At 37.5% G+C, this 14851-nt stretch overlaps 1 protein-coding gene across 7 annotated transcripts in view; it reads left to right on the top strand.

Annotated features, from left to right (window-relative positions):
• The window catches only part of plxna1b (plexin A1b), a 223494-nt gene that overhangs the window by 85131 nt on the left and 123512 nt on the right, over positions 1–14851 (top strand). The gene's annotated exons all lie outside the window — the stretch shown is intronic.

Raw genomic sequence — 14851 nt, 5'->3', positions numbered from 1 at the left:
CACGTAATAGAACTGAACATTTACATAAAACTATAGGCACCATGTTATTGTTCTCCCTTAGTTTTGGCAAAGATGGCGACGACTTAGTGTAAAATAAATGCTCTATTATATATCTGAGCTCTTGTTTTGTGTGTTTGCTACATACAAAACGTTCAGGGATGGACATTATATTATCTTAGAATGGATATGGCTCACACGTTTACCGACCATGGATCAAGTACGAAGAAATAACAGTGAAGTCTTTTGACATAGAAATTATGGCAACATATGTTGAAATAAATCAGAGCAATGTGTGAAGTTTTTCTCCTTTCTTGGCATTACGCTCACTGTTTGATCTCCTTTTCGTTCTCCTCCATAAAATGGAGACCTGTTTTTTAGTCCTTCTCTTTCTGTTTCTGTTTCTTATACGCCCTTTTTCTCTGTCCCTCATACACAGATGTTGGAAAACATTTTACTTTTTCTGGTCCAGTCCAGTTTTTTGGATCCTAAGCCAGTCATGTTTGTTGACTTTGGCAGGCGACAGTTGAAACCTTCCCTATGGACCATTACAGCATGTTCAGAGTACAAAATGAGCTGACAGGAATTGAGGGGAAAGGAATAAATGAGGATAAAGTAAGATTGAAAATGTAGCATAAAGAGAAATGGTCAAAGAAGGACCAGTGAATGAAGCAGCAGTTCTAAAAGAGTGAAGGTGAAGATTGATCACCACTCAGCTCCGACTCGTTCTTGCAGGAGTTTCCCCTCGTTTCCTTTGTCCTTTCAAAATCTAGTTGAGGTACATCCTCGGCAGCAGGCCTGGGATTTTTCACTAGCTCCGCCCCAGACCACACATTAATGTGGACAGCAATGTTGTGTTTCATCCCACCTGTCAAAGGGGAATGGGGAAGGAAGCCAGGAGAGAGGAGGAAAACCCTCAGCAAGTGCTGTGTCAGTCTTTTGGTTTCCGTTGTCTTGCTTGGTTGGAGAAGCTGACTTAGAAACTTTTACTGTTTCATTTTATGTTCAATACTAAGCAGAAAGACAAAGGCATAGCAGAAAAAGAAACCACTTTTCTACCTTACACATATAGAACACACAGATTATGAATCAACAGTCAATTTAGTCCGTGTGTTTCTGGGTCATGGTGCTTGTTTGTGAGTGAGCAGTTGATGAGTGGATAATCAATAATTAAAACAGTTTAAATGTAATGCAATTTATTTAGCAATGATGTTTTTGTTAAAGCTGATATCCGGAGTTTCTGAGAAATCTATGTTTATGTATGATTCTTTTGAAATGCGAAAAAAATAGCTAACTAGCATTTTACTATGGTCTACTGCCGGTGGTCATTCATGTACATGGGGCGATCGTGGCTCAGGTGGTAGAGGGATTGTCCTCTGATTGAGAGGTTGAGTGTTAGATCCCAGTCCATACCGGTTTATGTGTCGAAGTGTCCTTGGGCAAGACACTGAACCCCAAGTTGCTCCCAGTGGTTGACTAGTGCCTTGCATCTGTCCCATTGGTGTGTGAATGTGAGTGTGAATGGGTGGTTATGTAAAGCACTTTGTGACCTTTGTCTGTGAAAGGTTATATAAATAAACATTACTTATTTACTTACATTAACGTATATAAGTCCTTCCTTCATCCTATAGACCTCTATACAAATGGAAACGATTGCCGAGTGCACGACTTCCTGTTTTTGAGACTGTCAATCAAAGCGAATGCGGAACTGTGCACGGAAACAAGGTTGCGCGTCACAACAGCAAACAGGTAAATATGATTTTGGCTCTTACCTGACCCATAGACCTATATCAATGCGACCTTGTTATGTTCCGTGATGTGCGTGCTGAAAAGTAGAGGTGTGGCTTCTGGTAGATTGGAAGAGGCAGTGGGAGGAAATGAGGCTGTTTAGGGCGGGACATTGAGACGTTTCTCAGAAACTCCTGATAACGGCTTTAATATACTGTATGTATTTCATAATAACTAGAATGCTGCAAATCACACAATTTGTTAACCTATATGTGAGGCTCTTTTTATAATATGCCAGAAGTTGAAGTTGTCTTAAACAACACCAGGAATAAGTCACATATCTTAATACATGCATGTTCTTTCAAAGCAAAGCATTGTAGATTATTGGCTATATTTTTCCAGTTTGAAACATTTTCCGTTTATCGTGTTTATTTGAAACACTAATAAACTACTGTAACCTCATCCACCAGGTCAGCGCTCTCCCCAGTTCTCAGCAGAAGGCATTACATTTAGCCTCATGCCAAAAAAAACCGAGTTCTGCCTCACAGACAAATACAAATACTGTCTAGCCATGTTAAGCTAACAGCTCAAACCCAGAAGACCTGCAGATCACATACCGCATCACCATTAAGCTCCAAAAACCAGCATGTATTTGAGCCGTTTTTAAAACTCCAACCCAAAGTTGTTTTTTCCCAAGGACTCATTCCAAGACACTCTCAATGACTGCTTTCACCTCCTGTGTTTCCTTCTGTTCTGATTGTTTTGCTATTGCTACGCTAATGCTTTTCCTTTTCTTCCTTGACATGCTGAAGGTCGATATGTCGAACATGCACAGGTCTAACTCATCTAACACAGTTTTACCATCTGACCCCTCACAATGCATGATGTTGAAGAGCATGGACATTAGTGCATGATCCCTTTGTATAGCTTGAGTATTTTTTTAATTCAAGTATAACATAAAATGAATCCTCCTATTGAGCTGGTAATCTTTTAAAGGGCTGATGGTTTAGCATTTAAAATGATTGATCATTTAGTTTCAGTGATATTTGAAGCTCCTTGTGGATTGGCTAGCAAGATAAAGTTAATTAAACTCTCCAAACGGCAAGGTGTTCTAATGCTGCTGGCTTTTGGGTAGATTTATTGTGAATTAACACTGAAATATTTATTGGATGTTGTCTTGAATTCAACATTTTTATAACTTTTATATTTGCAGTCTGAAATCCTCTGTAAACTACATCCAGTTGTCCTTTACTCGTGAACTGCACTTTCAATTTCAGAGACATTTCTGGTTTCCAGCTGACAAATGTTCAGGTCCCGCTGCTTTATGGCCAATCTCAAGTTTTTTTTTTTTTTGTTTTTTTTTTTTTATATGAGCTGCTATCTCATTCTGTGAGTAAGCTGAGTTTTAAACTTTGTTCACCTTTAAAAACTTAAAGGCAATTTGTCATCAGACAGAAGAGGTGAAAGAAACAAAAAAAAGAAAAACTGTACCTTTGAGGAGGAGTGATGGAATTTGTGGGATGACAGAAATGAAAGGAGCAGAGGAGACGAGAGCATTTGTGGTCAGGACTGGTTTGGCACGACGACACTGAGGTGTGGTTACGTTGGGTTCCTATTGGCCTTCTGTATTACATTCATTACAACATGTGTACCCACATGCACTATGAGCGTGCATTCCTACATGATGGCACAGACAAAACAGACCCACATCTTAACAGGAAAAAATTCCTCTGCAATAATTGTGGTTTTTTCTAAGAAGAATGGAAATCCTTCTTCTCGCCATCGGCGCCCCCATCTACCTCCCTTTGTGTCTGTCTTCCTTAAAGATGTTATTAGAGGCACCATTGGCCATGTAATCACTTTGGCTCTCACTCAGAAACACACACACACACACACACACACACACACACACACACACACACACACACACACACACACACACACACACACACACACACACACACACACACACACACACCTTAGTAATTAAGGCTGGAGATGATGTCCTGTTAGCTGTAATCCCACTGAATGGCTGAGCTAGCTTGTAAATGGCGTTCAAGTGGCGCTTCCTCAGTGTCAATTTAAATAGTGTGAGCATCTGACTTTAGTCGGTGTGATTTTTACATCTGTGAAATGAGTTTCAAATAATTACCGTATTTGTGTGAGTGATGTTGATGAACTCCACTCACGCTGTTGATCAATTGAGTGTGCTCGCTGCGCGGCAGCACTCTGCCCCACATGCAAATTGGCTGGCTGTCTTGCGTACTACACATACATTCTCAAATCAACACGTTTCCCTAACACACAGAAAGAGATGCATGCTGCAGAAACATGCTACTCCTCTATGGATCTCTCTGTGAATGCTTCACTACTATGCTCAAACACACTATGGTGCATGATAGCATCTGCTTCCCCCCATTGCATTAAACAACCCTCCTAATCTTTGTTTAGTTTCCCACCTTCCTTCCTGTCCCTGATAAGGCTGGCAGCTAACAGCTGGTTAGCACACCTTCTCATAGCAGTATGCCTTGTGTTGCAATCATAACTAGATGCCAGTGATGCTCCATGTTGCTTTCCTACACGTGTGCACACCCACAGATGGAACTGTTAAGTGGTGCACGTTATAGCACTAAAGTAAATACCCTTTCAGTATTCCTTGATGTAAATGTTTAATATTGTTTCGGTTGAGATATCACATGAGGGATTTGGAAATGCTTCTCAATGTAAATGGAGGTCCTTTTTCATCTGAATGGCGACACTAAAAAGACATTCAATTGGAAAGCTCTATCTTTCCTTCTATCCGAGTCTCATCTTATTGTGTATGATAATGTTGTGGTGCAATTTCGTCCCCCGTTTGCAAGACAGCTGATAAAATCAGTCACAGTAAAGCACCTCTCCAAATCCACTGGCGTTCACTGTTGTCGTGGAGTGTGTGTGCGTGCCTGTGACATGTATGTGTGTAACTCCATGTGGATGATTGAGTCAGTGTGATTTAGTGATGGGCGGAAGACAAAATGCTGCCACGTCTAGCGTCTCGCAACACACACTTATGTGACAACTGCAGCTAAAGGCTTTTAATTCAGAGGGAGAGTGAAAGGAGGATAACAAAGGTAGGGGAGGAAGGGAAAATGAAGCTTGTGCAGGAATACGGTAAAAAAAAAAAAAAAAAAAACAAGGGAAAGAGAAGGATGGGCAGTGTGGAACTGAACAAAAACAATATGTTTAGTTGTTTAAACATAAAAGGCGTTATTACTGATGCTTTGCTTGTAAAACAACAATTTAATTAGAATATTCTCCCTATACTCTTCATTTCTACTCTTCCATGTGAATGTCTCTCTCTTCTCTCTGTGTGTTTGTGTGTATTGACCTTTTTGGGAGCATTGCTGGTGAAAGGCCTCAGGCTCACACTGGGATAACCTCTGCAGATGTGTGGGTGAACACTAAAGCCAGTCAATCAGAGTTGGCACTGTAACTAACACAATACGTGTGAACCGCCAGACTGACCTTATTGCATATCTAAACTCCCTGGGACTGCTTTATATAATCGTAGGCATCTTTGAGCGAGCATGTCTGGTGCAACTTAAGTATAGAAAATATAGTTTAGTACATTTGAAACATAAAAAAAAAGAAGATAAAGTTTTCCACAGGCATGAATCAACTGATCCATTAAATATGTTACTGGGCCGGTGGTCTGGTGATTGACTGGCTGCCAGTCCAGGGGGAATGAGTTTGATCACACAGTAAATGAATTAAAGAATGAGCACATGGTGGACTTCCTGTCTAAAATGGACAGTAAAGCTCAATTAAACATCAACATTAACTTTCAAAGGTCACTTGTCATGTTGGGCAAGTTGGCAATTCAATTTACTTTCCACATGAAAAATTAAAGAGATTTTATTCAAACCAAACTATATATCACCAATGATAATGGTTAACCATTCATTGTGTAACATGCACATATGTTACTGTTGTTTGTTTTACCATCAAAAGCTATAAAGTATAAATATATATTGGTACTTTGTTGTATTCAGTTACATGTCAGCACACTCACTTTAACTCTATTGTGCGACTACAGTGACTAAGAATTAATTAATTGTTAGTGTTTTGGTTATATATAAAGAAAATGGATTTATTACAGGATTCCAGTGTCTACATGGACCCTATGTAAAAACTAATAAATAAAATGGCTAGGAACTGTATATTCAAACAAACTATTAAAATCAATTTTCCTTCCATTTTGGTTTATAACTTAAAGTAAGATAGTATTGGCATGTCTTTAAGAGGGTAGCCTAAAGCTGACAAGTACATAAACTAATTTCTAGGGGTCCGATCTGATATCAGCCTGAAAACGAATATCGGATATCGGATTAAAATTTCTGAAAATGTTTCTTTCTTTTTTTTTTTTTTGCAATTCATTTTTTATTGATTTTATTCAATCGTAGAATACTGTAGATATTATGTTGCAGGTTAAAATGTATTTAACCAATTAGTTAATAAAAAATGGGTCAGTTTTTCCTCATGCCTACTGTTGCTGACTATTGTTCTCTGTTTGAGTGACATCACTTGATCAAGCCTTTTCTAACATTCCACACTACAAAATAAGTAATTATTGTTTTTTTATTAAAGAAAATAAAAGAAAAAAGTATGTATGATTCAGGCTGATATCGGATCAATATCGGTATCGGCCGATACGCAAGGCAGCAATATCGGTATCATATCGGCATCGGCCGATATGCAAGGCTGCAATATCGGTATCATATCGGAAATTAAAAACATGACTGAAAATGTGAGCGGTGTAAAACAGTCAATGGTACATCAGGTTAGGGACCACTGCTTTACTTCACAAGTATGTTTGTAGGTACATTCTCCATTACCACCTGGCTGTATCTGCCTTTTAAAAAAACAAACAAGCGCCACCACACACGCTAATAGCAGACGCAGACTCTTCCATCCATAACCCACTTCCAGAGAACTCAGTAAACAGACAGTGGTTCGGCTAAACCAGGCCCAGCAGCTTCACTCCAGTCAAACCATAAATAAGTAAATTGTCGTTGGAATTTGCCATACCGGGCAAGTTATGGGTAAGGATAGGACAGCTTGCCACACTGTAACTTTTTACTTGCCAGGGAAAAGCAGGCAAGCATTAATCTAGAGCCCTGTAAAGGTTTGACAACTGCTTCTGGTTTTTCAGCACTTGTCACGTTACTGTTTAATATATTTAAGATAAATATTTAAAAACTAACATACCTGTGTTTTTCTTGCATGTTTTAGGGAATTTTACCGTTAATGATTGTTTTAATCATTCTGGGGAATAGTTTTGCCAAATGTTACTTTCTATTAAGAAAGCATCTTAAAAATGAGTGCATGTGTGTAATGGTCACAGTACACAGAACTGTGACCATAACAGATAAGCACAAGACTTTCTGTTGCAGAAAAGGTGAGAACGTGATTTAGTGCCACTTTTTTGTAATGGTATGTGAAGTACTAAGGAATTGTGCAAGTTTTTTTGATCAAAGTGAGTATTTATTTAGAATGTTCTCTTTGCTTTAATGAATGTTGTTTTTATTAAGCATCTAGTGTTACTTATTCGGTCAATCCGTCAGAAGTAACACCATTGAATTTTTCACCAACAAATTGCTTTTTAATGTCTGAGAAAATGTAGACATTTGCTATACTTTCCAGACCTTTAGATAGCACAACCCAGACATTCTGCATTTTGTTACCAGATGTGCTGACATTCCTTTGTGTGCCTCATGTGTTTATGTGAGTGCATATGTGCCTGTGGACACGCCTCCTCCATCATTGTCAACGTAGCTCTTTGTCTGTCTTGGTTCTGTATAGAAAAGGCTGCGTGGTATCTGCTTGTCTAACCCACATATGGTAAAGCTTTAGTCTATGTTTCTAAAAATCTCACAGCCACAGACACACACTGTTTATGTAGGTGAGAAGATTAGTGCCATAGATCAAAACACTCACTCGTGTGATGCTCCATCTGCTTGGCTCTGCAAACATACTCTCTTTATGATCATTCTCAATTTTAGTCATATGAAACTTTTTTATTTAACTTGTGGTTGTTTTTTTATGGAGTAATAACTTGAACCAGTGTTCATCAGAAGAATAGGCTTTATAGAGTTTGTGTGCCTAAGCCTGTAGAGCAGCACAATAGACCAAATAACATACAAAGGTAAGTGCTGTTTAGTGATCAATAGTGTCTCAGATAACTTATGGGGACAGTTAATTTTAATAACTGTAGATACTGTCTTCAATGATCCAATGTGTGTTTAAATTTAATTTTCTCGGGAGGAGAAAAGGCTTTCCGTATTTCAACTTTTTCAGTAACTTTGCTCTACTCATATTCATAAATTCTAACAAAAGGTGGTGATCTATAGCTTTTTTATAGGGGATGTCCCGATTGGATATTGATATTGGATGTCGGTCTGATATCGGCCTGAAAACGAACATCGGATATTGGATTCATTTTTTTTTTCTTTTTTCTTTTTTGTAGATATTATGTTGAAGGTTAAAATGTATGTTACCAATTGGTTTGTAACAAATGGGTCAGTTTTTCTCATACCTACTGTTGCTGACTATTGTTCTCTGAGTAACAACACTTGATCAAACCTTTTCTAACATTCCACACTACAAATAAGTAATTGTAAATTTTTTGTTAAAGAGAAAAAAGAAAAAAGGATCTATGATTCATGCTGATATCGGATCAATATTGGTATCGGCCGATACGCAAGACTGCAATAACGGTATCATATCGGACATCCCTAATTTTATAGTTGTTTTGTCTTTTTGTATACAGTGTATGATAACAAATGTTGGATTCTTGCGATTGCATAATTAGATTCAGAGTGATCATCATCTGTTTTTGCTCATGCTCTTATTTTTTTTGCTTTTTCTTTCAACACCACTTTAACTTAGTAATAATTTCATTAGGGGCCCCATGGGATCCATGAGCCAAAGGATGAGTCAGAATTTCTCTAAAATATAAGATTTGCATTCAAATAGATCTAAAACAAGCTACACCTTTGGTATGTTGGAATACAGAAGGTAAAAAAATGTGCAGTTAATGTGAGGGTTATGTGGAGTACTTGGTCAATTACTAGAGGGTCCTTATTGGGGCCCACAAAGGCAACAAGAAATCTTACTTTCACTTAGATTTTCAGTCATTTCCCTTTTCTATATCACCCTGGGGCTCCCATCATTCATGTTCTGCTAAGGGCCTCACCAAACACTATACAGCACCCCTAAAGCTACCACCACATCAAAGTCAGGAATGTGGGGCCTACTGTCATTACACATGGGTATGCCTAGTTAAGTCAGGTTCACCCCTCTTTAAAGGGGGTGTCAGAGTGTGTCTATATGTTATTAGTGAGCCAAAAATGCTTTATGTTCCCACTAATCTGCTTTGAAATGTTAAAGCGGTCAACTGAGATCCATGGTGACGAATGGTGAGGCACTTACCCTCACCTGGTACCACCTGTGCTCTTTAGTTCATGTGATCTCACCCTACAGTCAAACATGTTTAATGAGGACTTTTTCCTTTTATATGTAGTTCTTTGAACTTCTAATTTATTTCTTAAAAGTGACAAATCAAACTTAGCTGTCACAGTATCTGGGTCCACATTAGGGCTGTAGTGTGCATTATTACGTGTTTTAAATCTGAGAGGTGGGTTTAAGATAGAGAAGACACTAAAAGAATTTGGACGTCCTTATTTTCCTCATATTATAGCAAAAATTGAAATTATTGATACAATCCATAGGTTAGATTAGTGTTTTTCAACCTTTGGGTCATCCTGAAATGTCAAATAATGAATACACTTAATTACTGATTAAAATATATATTTAATAATAAATAAATAAATAAAACATTGTTATTCTTTTTCAAAATAAAACACAACTCACAATGTTAGCGAACTGTATTCTCTACTTTCACTCTCTCAAATATAAATGCAGTTTAAATAAAATGCAGTATAAAGAAAAGAGAGGAAAAAAGTCTTTTGGGGTTGCTAGAAATTTGTGATATAAAAATGGGGTCACAATCCAAAAAAGGTTGGGAACCACTGGGTTAGGGGTTAGGGTGGTTTATTAGAAGCAAGTGTGACTGAATAATGTTACTGATGCTGCTGATTTCTCCTTTCTGCCTAGGGCTGGACGGTATGACCAAAAATGTATATCACTGTGTTTTTCAAAATTCTAACGGTTTCACGGTATATGATGGTATTTTTTAGTTTTTTCATGCATTATCAGGTGTTCACAGCATTTTCTACTGTTTGAGAGAGAAATTACTGCAGTAGATTGACTTAGGATGCTCTATTTTACTGTCATGATGAGTGAATATTGTAGAATAATCCCACACTAGTAGTAATACAAGTTTGCAACAGCAGTACAATGGCTAGCTTAGCTTTAGCATTAGCTTTTGCTTGATTTCTGGCTTTAAATGCTGCATACTCAGTGATGTGGTGGTTTCTTATGGTGAATAAGGTAGAGTTTTTTTGCAGGAATTACAAATTGCGATCCTTTGCTCTTTTTTTGTGTATTCCTGCCGAACTGCCGACATGCTAAGCTAACTGTACTTCCGTGTCTGTGAGTGTTGTTCTCCATGCGCAAGCAGGCACATACTCACAGTCACATACATTATTATTATTATATTAAATTGTGTTGATCTTATCCATTTACACATGATTTACACCACATCTAACACCAGAGTGCTACTGTTTACCTTCTTATTTAGAAGTGCAACATTGAAAAGGGTCCGGTCTGTAACACGGCGCAGCGTAGCTTTCCGAAAGTTGTGTAATCAAATCAAATACACCTGTACGACGGTATATTAAAAATGTATATCTAGAATAAAAATATATACCGGTATTTGGTATGAACCGGTAGAAAGCCCCGCCCTATTTCTGCCTTTAAAATCTCTTGCTGTACATAAATACAAGCACAAACAGTTTCCTCTGATATACAGTAACAGTCATCATTTTCATTGATGAGTTGGTCTTATCCAACTCTCCTACCATCATATTAGAAGCTTTCAAAGCCCAGCTCTCCTAATCACCAGCTCTAGTTATTGGTTATCAGACTAACCAGACCTACTCAACACTAATAAATCCCACTATTAGGGGCTCATGGGTGGATCTGCAGATTGGGATGGATGTCAATGCTCATAAGAAAGGGGGGGGAATGATATTGGAAAGGCTGTGCAGCATGTTTTCTTTATGCAGGGATTATGCAGAGGTTTTCAATATCATCCAACATGTTGTAAACAAGAACACAGCAAGAAAGATGCCGACACAATTCCCAAAGGACATAGGGAGAATTAAGAAATGACCCACTTAATACAAACAAGGAGAACTTCTCATGTAAAACATCAGTTAGTAAAATTAGCTTCTCTGCAAAGGGAATGACCATTCCTAACTATTTTTCCTTAGCTTTTATTTATTTTGTAGTTTTGCTTAGCTGGCATCCTCATAAGCTTTCCAGTGAACCCATCAATGAGCTTCTTTGGGCATACATGTAAACATGTTTTTTGGAGGATTCTTGCAATTTACAATAATGACACAGAGTTTACCAAAAATAGATTATATATGTCTGCCACTGTATGTTACCTCTGTAGCTTCTGCTTCCTCAACTTTTCTTTTCTCTGGTGCTGCTTTTGTATGTGGTTGATATTTTTTAGAGTCTGTTAATGTTACATTACACATTTGCATGTGTCGACAGGAGTAGATTTCTTTAAAAAAGACACAACACAGCATCATTCTATGAATATATTAATCAAGCACTTAATGAAAGCTTAATGTGAGGGCACTGGCTGTTGCATTGATTTTGGTTTGTGTGTGCACGTATGCCAATAATTGCACAGAATTGAACATGCAGGTTGGCACTTACAAACACACTTTCAAAGTAATTCCAAGCATGCCTATACCTGCACCTCTAGTGTTCTCTGAAATCACATTTTAATTGTAAATCTATTTAAATTAAGCTTTGACCATCAGTAGGTGACAAACAGAGAAGATAAATTGACCTTTAGTTTTGTCATAAGTACAGTTAGTGAGTCAGGAATAAATCGTTGTCATGATCCACCACAATCTTATGCAGCTTTACAGTGTTTGTTTATGAAAAATAGGGATGTCCCGATACAACTTTTTCACTTCCAATACGATGCCGATATTGCAGCCTTGGGTATTTGGCCGATACCGATGTGGATTCGATGCGATATCAGCACAAATCATACATACTTTATTTATTTTTTTATTTATTTATTCAGTTTATTTCCGACTTAATTATATTCACTTTTTTTTTTTTTTTTGTACATGCCGAAAAAGGAGACGAGAGAAGCAGTTTGCTTATTTATGTCCCGTCCCCTGTATTTTTTATTACTTATTTTGTAGTGTGGAATGTAGGATTGTCCCGATCTGATATTGATATCGGATATTGGTTTGATATTAGCCTGAAAATTAACATCAGATTAAAATTTTCGAATTTTTAATTTTTTCCCCACTTCATTTTTAATTTTTAATTTTTTTTATTTTATTCAATTGTAGAATACTGTAGGTATTATGTTGATAGTTAAAATATATGTAACCAATTGGTTAATAATAAATGTGTTTTTCTCATACCTACTGTTGCTGACTATTGTTCTGAGTAACATCACTTGATCAAGTCTTTTCTAACATTCCACACTACAAAATAATAATAATTTTTTTTATTTAAAGAAAAAAAAAGTATGTATGATTCATGCTGATATTGGATCAATATCGCTATCGGCCAATACGCAAGGCTGAAATATCGGTGTCATATTGGAAATGAAAAAGTTGTATCGGGACATCCCTAGTGGAATATAATATCTACAGTATTCTACAATTGAATAAAATAAATTAAAAATAAATTATTATATTTGTTATGATATCAGAGATTTTAGATGCAGTCCGATAAAATCCGATATTTATTTTCTGGCTGATATCGGACCGATATCAATATCGGATCAGGACACCCCTAATGAAAAATATGCACAGGCATGTAAATGAGCTCATCCACACACCAAATGTATTTCTACGCTGTTTTCTTTCAGCCTGTAGCTGAACTGGATTACACCAACAACCCCCACCATGCTAACCTTGTTACTAGATTACAACCTCAATTCCCAGGCAGTCTCTGGGTTTGATATAATTAGACATCCTTTGAGTGTGCCATCCATCCTGCCTTTTCTCCATCCATCTCTTTAGTTTATGTATTCCATAATCTTTATTTTCCCTCCCAGTTTCTATGACCGGCCTGCACTGCAGCACCAGTGAAATGAATTGATTTCAATTGATTTATTACATGTTGTTTTCACACATCATCCCCTCTAAACCACCGACGTCTCTGTTTCCTGTGTTTTTTTCACCATTGCTTACTTACTGCACTTTCTTATTACTGGTATTTGAAGCATCAAAGATGACCTACTGTATATCCCTAAAGTAAAAAAGGAAAAACCTGGTAAAGACGAAATGGCAGGTAAAAAATTGTACTTACATTCTTTTAAGTACATTTTTGTGTCTGTCTCAATGAGTAATACATTTCACTTTAGATGAGCGTGATGCAGCTTTGCTTTGTTTTTGATGCATTACTGACTGAAAGATGATCACCTTAATTAGCAGTTGGACGCAAACAAAAATGAGACTTTTATTGCCTGCATTCTATTTGTTTGACGGTGAAAATCCAATTGCACTTACACTACCGCTTTGCTTTTGGTGCTGAGTGTGTCGTCAGCATTTCTAATTATCCTTTTCAACAAGATGTGTGTCTGTGTGTGTCCTGTGTGTGTGTGCTCTTTTGAATGCAAGTCTGTAAATGAAATATGAAATGAAGCCTTTGTTTACGGGCCCATTATCAGGCTAATAACGTCCACATTGGCTCTCATCTCCAGTGCTCTATCACAACCCTATGAGCTCTTTCTTTTACTCTATCTCGATTTCCCTCGTCCTCCTCCTGGCATACACACAGACACAGAGGGACATGCACACAAGGCCACAATGAGAGATAATGGGATTGTTGCCCCTGGTTCCTTTTGATGGGATTGTAAATAATTTTCTTCAATGCAAGTTGTGCATGTGAGGTCAGAACTGTAATTCTTTGGGTTTTTTCTCTCTCTCATTGATCCAGATATGAAGAGTTCTGTATTTGTAGCCATGTATATCTATGATTGTGCAACTCATTGCCTGCTGTACCTTGTCACTGTGCACTGATAACAGCTTGACTTGAGGCCTAGTAATGGTAGTAATGGTAATCCCCTCGTCGCTTTGCACCCCTCATTTGCAGCTGAGATGATTTGGGTTCACTGCCATCACAGATAGCCTTTCTCCGCTCCTGTATCAAAGTCAAATCTTGGAATTTTTTTTTTTTTTTATCATACGCTTATGATGAAAATGTCCATGTTGATGCACATGCCATTTCTTTGCTGGAGTGAAGACTTTTTTTTCAAACTCAATGTTAACTTTCTTTCCCCTCCTGCATTTTTTGCAGACCAGCAGTGTGTTTTAGGCTCCACCATTTGCACAAATTGTGGCTTTAAAGTTCATTGGTTTCTTCCAACCACTGATTACAGTCATCTTTATCACTGTCATGGTAACCTCATCCCATTAGCAATGCTCTTCTCCATGCATCTACTGCTGTAATCATCCTCGTATTCACCATAATTAGAGCATCTTCAGCACTGCTTGCTTTCAAAACAGCCTTTTCATTAAGCCTTTTACACTCCTCTCCAAAGCATCCGCTTCCCAACTTTTCCTCAAAATTTGGTTAATTTTGCACCAGAAACTGCAATAATGACCACCTGTTACAGCAGAAGACACTCAAACATTGTTGTGTGTTCCCATAAAGTAGGAATGAAGTTAGTTTGTCATGTGATTGTGTTATATAGGAGTTTTATTGCTAGATTACAGTTTGAGTGATTGAAGACAAATAGGTTGCAGCATATGATTTACTGTGTTTTTGCCAAACTTCTTGGATATAATCTGCTTCTGATAATCTGCATGGCTTGAATGGCAAATGCTTTCAAATGCTTAATAATTGTTTTTTGTTTGTTAGTTTTATGAAAAGATGAAACTTATTGTTTAACAGCAACATGAATAAATAGTGAATT

Source organism: Gouania willdenowi, chromosome 5 (genome assembly GCF_900634775.1).
Source record: "Gouania willdenowi chromosome 5, fGouWil2.1, whole genome shotgun sequence".
NCBI lineage: Eukaryota > Metazoa > Chordata > Actinopteri > Blenniiformes > Gobiesocidae > Gouania > Gouania willdenowi.
Note: the sequence above shows the minus strand (reverse complement) of the source record. Positions and strands in the feature narration are given on the sequence as shown.